Here is a 4,799-nt window from a genome sequence, read left to right on the forward strand (position 1 = left end):
GTGGCAATTATCCAGAAGAGGAAGAAAGGCCCTTATGATTATCAACCCCAAGCTGATAGGCAAAGCAGAATCCCATAACCCTGAGTCTTAATGAGAGACACTCTATGTCGAAGGATGACAGTGAATATGTTTCGTCTTCCTCCCCATTAGGAAAGGAGCATTGAGACAATTAATTTTGTTTCAAAAAATGAGCATTACAAGTTTTTAATCAATCAAGTAAATCAACCGATCAAGGCGCAGTCTAAATACATCAACTATTTTCAGGTGACTTCAAAACATGGTTTTAGGAGGTGCCACTCGGCTAGCTGTGCCAAGATGACTAGCAGGTAAGAACTGTTTGCCCCTAATCATTCATGATTAGATCATTTCTAGTGTAGAGCAGACCCTGTCATTTTCAAGTAGGGGACAGTTCCAAATATCATATGAAAAAAGGCCATGAAAACATATTTATGGGAAATGCCCTTTTGAAATTACCCAGCAGGATGGGACATATTCCTTTATTTGTGTCCAATTTAATGACAGTCCATCACGAACCTTTCATTTTTCAAATGGTGCAGGTTCTCGAAATGTATCTTGTATTGTCAGCCGGGAAAACTTATCCACCCCACCATATTGATTTTGTCCAAAACAATGTGCTTTACTTAGGTGATTGTATCTGAGCTTATAAAACAAATCCATAGAATAGAAAACCCATTCCCCAAACAATTTCTATAACAGTATGGTAGAAGGACACGAGTTTCTGCTCTGTATTCAACATCACAGCTCTCAACCAATTCATTCTCGTTCGCTATGTTAAGATGGAGATGATGTTGTCATCTCACTTTCAGGAAGGTGTACCTTACAGGGCCAATAACATAGCCTATCAACACAGACCTATTTAAGGTTTCAACGGCAACTCACAGAGTTTTATTTTCTTTCATAACCTTTGTTCTTACTTCCATTGGCGGCCTTCCTCAGCATGAGGGGCGTACAGCGTCTTATTTACTTGGATGGCATGTTGATTAAGAAGGAAATGGAGGACATTATCAGCAAATAATCTCCTTTGAAACCATCGCCCAGGATGATTAGATCTTCTAACTGCATGTATTAAAACCATGATTCCAGTTATGAATAAGATAAATGGAGGAATGGAATGGAAATGGAGGTAGAATTTTGGCACTGACCCAATCTTCTATTTGATTCACAAGCAAGCCAACTCTGCTAGGGAACACGAAAAAAACACTGGCTGGCGAGAAGTGGTTTTCACAGGGATCCTTCCGGTGTGTGTATATATTTATATATATATATATATATATATATATATATATATATATATATATATATATATATATATATATATATATATATATATATATATATATTCTTGACAGCTTTGTTGTGAACCATACTATAAAAAAAGGAACTTACACATAGTGGCATCAGTCTGGGAATGGACAATGTATCATCCGCCCAATGTTTAGATAGTCTTTATTCAGATTAAATCAATCTAAAATCATCATAAATACTTAAACATCAGAATAACATAAAAAAAGGCACAATGATAAGCCAATATTTCATATTAATAGCATACAATACAACTTTAAAAACAAATATTTCACATCAGTAAATGATAAAAACAGTGCTTATCTTTTATATTTATATTTTATTTTAAGATAGCTCAGCAGGTTGAGCGCTCTCTGCTGTGATTTGAGCGTGAACTGCAGGTCACAGGCTCGAATCCCGGCAAGGCCAACTCAGCTTTTCATCCTTCTGAGGTCGATAAATGAGTACCAATTTTGTTTGGGTGATATTGTATGTAAATATGTGCTCTGTGATGCGCTTTGGATTAAGGGGATGTAAATAAACACATCATATAATTATCATATAGGACAGATTAGTAAAAGTGAACATAAGACAGCATTCGCCTGACTGCAATTGAAAGCAGCATGAAAGTCACTCACAACCCCATGCATGAAGGAGTATTCAATGGAAGCAGTTGGCACACAAAAATAATTGTTATACATCACAGGGAGAGATAACTCCCAGCCCTTCAGTTACTTTAGGGTAAATCTTACTTGCGGGAAACAAACCTGCAACTCTGTATATGAATAGATGTTCAGTTAACACAACACAATTATCAGTACACCAGATCCAAACAATGGGCCAATGTCATCTCTTGGTTCTTGTAAGCCAAACCTGATGGATACTGTAGAAAATAAATGCCTGCCGCTTTCATTTTGATAGCCTTGAAATGCATCCTCCAGTCATTGCAGTACATGTAACGTTCCAGTAATGCAGAAGGTAATGAACAGTCAATCCAGCTGCGCCTTTAACTCCTACTCAGTGTTAATATGACTTGCAGCCGCTCCTTTTTACCCTGTTCAAACGCAGCTTGTAAAAGTCTTATGAAGGTGGGCGTGCTGTCAAATGCCCGGCTGCTTCTATGCGCTCTCTCGCTGGAGCCATTTGCACTGCTGATAAGCAGAGTCTCTCTTTTGTTCCCCCGACCCCTTGCTCTGCCAATAACACGCCATTGCCTTCTTGTGAAGCGCCAAACTAAAAATGCGCCTATGCCTTCATATATTAAGAAGCCATTGCTGTGGCAGATGCAGAACAAATGAAAGTGAGCAGCGCTGCCCCCCAAAATCACTATAAATGTCCCTCACTAATCAGTCATGCAGGACATGGGGCGCGCTCACCTTGGGTCCGGGGGGTGGGGAGGGGGCGGTGGATGCTTCTGGTTCCTCACTCCTTTTTGGTGGGCAACTTCCTGTGCACCATATTCCTTCTGGCACAAGTTTGCTTCTTTTCTGTCCTTTCTTGCTGCTTTTCAGCCACAGGTACACCTCAATCACCAAAATCCTCGTCGCCAGTGTTACAACGCAAGTTGAGGGGTTGCAATGATGAGCCAGGAGACCAGGTTGGGTTAAGAGACTTTAGTGGGTTCGTGGTACATAAGTCACAGGTAATAAGTTACAGGCAGGATAAGTACATAAGGGAGGGAAGCATCCACCGGTCCCCCCTCTGTTCAACTCATTTTCCAACTGAACAGGGAGAACCTTGGCACTCACACCAAAACATTCTAGATGGAACACTATAATACAAGCATTCCAGGCACAGGCTCACATATACTTAGGAAACAGCTAATGAACCAGGATAGGTAAGTCATAACAGATACCTTTAGTTACAAAGATGACAATGTCTGGTTCCTGAGTGGAGGACAGAATGTCATTGTCATTGCATCACTGGCCGTCACTACACTGCGGCCTTCAAAATGGGCGTCAGGTAAAGAGACTTCAAAAATGTAAGACTTGTGCAAAAAAAACAGGAAATGATTAATACTCTCTACATCCAAACTACACAATGGGCATGTATCTATAACACCACTACCCCAAGATTGTGAGTATGTGGCCAACCTCAATGTGTCCAAGCAGAAATCAAAATGTAGGGCTCACGCGTACGAGGGTTCGATATAATCAAAGTACACTTCAAAGCCGAATTCGAGCTTCCTGCCAAGGTATTTCTCTGCCAACTTCAGTTTCTAGCAATCAGTAACCTAGCCCTCAGGTGCAAGGGTGAGGTGAACCTGTTTGGCGGTACGCTAATAATTGGAACGCTGGCACTGTAGCTTTTATCTACCCTTGTTTACCTTCAATCTGCTACTTGTTTGGAGACAGTAATAAGCAGGAACAAGTACGAGCAGAAGCAGAATACAAGAGAAAGTCGTACTAATACAACAGTGCTTTGCCTATTTAAGAAGAAGGTCGCGGCGTAAGCATCAGCTGATCGATCAGCTGTTTAAAAAACCTCCACTGTCACACCTGCGGCACAAGCCCTGAGGTGCAAGGGAGCGGTGAACCTGTTTGGCTGTTTGGGAGTACGGGAGGACGGAGCAAACGTCGGAAACGGAAATCATGCTCTGACAGATAAAAGCCTAAACTGGAGAATATCCTCATTGGATTCAAGGTAAGGATGCTTATAATAGTGTGACTAGAGTGATACTCTCAATCTAAGTTCCGTAGTGGAAAAAGCGATAAAGGCAAGCAAAAAAAAATCTATACCAAACTCAATTTCCTGTACTTTGAACGCGCCTTTGATTTGCCCCTTGTTTCACCTCTTAGCAACAAAGGCTTAAGACTGGTTTGCAATTGTACAGTGGTGGATTTTTTGGCAACTAAAATGAAACTGCGCAGTATATTGATCCTAGAAAAAGAAAGGGTGGGGGGGTGGCTCCTACCTGCCGGATCCTAAAATAGCAGGTACATCTACTACTCAAATGGCCATCCCAACTACGCATTGTAAGAGACCAGAAACAATTCGAGGCACAAATACATGCCAAGACACAGTCTATCTCTCCATTGGAAAAGGGAGCACAGCAGGACCACCAGACTACCCTTAAGCACTCTTTGGAAATGACAAACGAGGTGGCATCATGTGAATCCACTTTGGTGGATCTTGTTTCGGCCAGAAACACCAACATGGTCTCACCATTTAGAGATCTGAGACTGGAGCTGGTTAAGCAGGGTCTTGATATCTCCTCTATACAGTCTATGTTGAACAACAAGGAAAAGAGAGAAGGTGAAAATAATAGACTCTTGGGAGAGGTAATTCAACTCTTGAAAGTAAAACCTGCCCCACAGGTAATGGAGGACATCATACAAGACCAGTTTCTCTACGACACGCCCCTCTCAGAATCATTCTTGGAGGAATTTCGAAGATTGGCGTATGTAGTAGAGGGCGAATTGGAAAATACCTTGATGCAGAAGCTGGGTGTAGGTACCCAGCAGCTGTAGAATAAAGGGTCATAAATTAAGTAAGTT

The sequence above is a fragment of the Ambystoma mexicanum genome, chromosome 5p, assembly GCF_040938575.1.
Source record: "Ambystoma mexicanum isolate Mex_15411 chromosome 5p, UKY_AmexF1_1, whole genome shotgun sequence".
NCBI classification, from domain to species: domain Eukaryota; kingdom Metazoa; phylum Chordata; class Amphibia; order Caudata; family Ambystomatidae; genus Ambystoma; species Ambystoma mexicanum.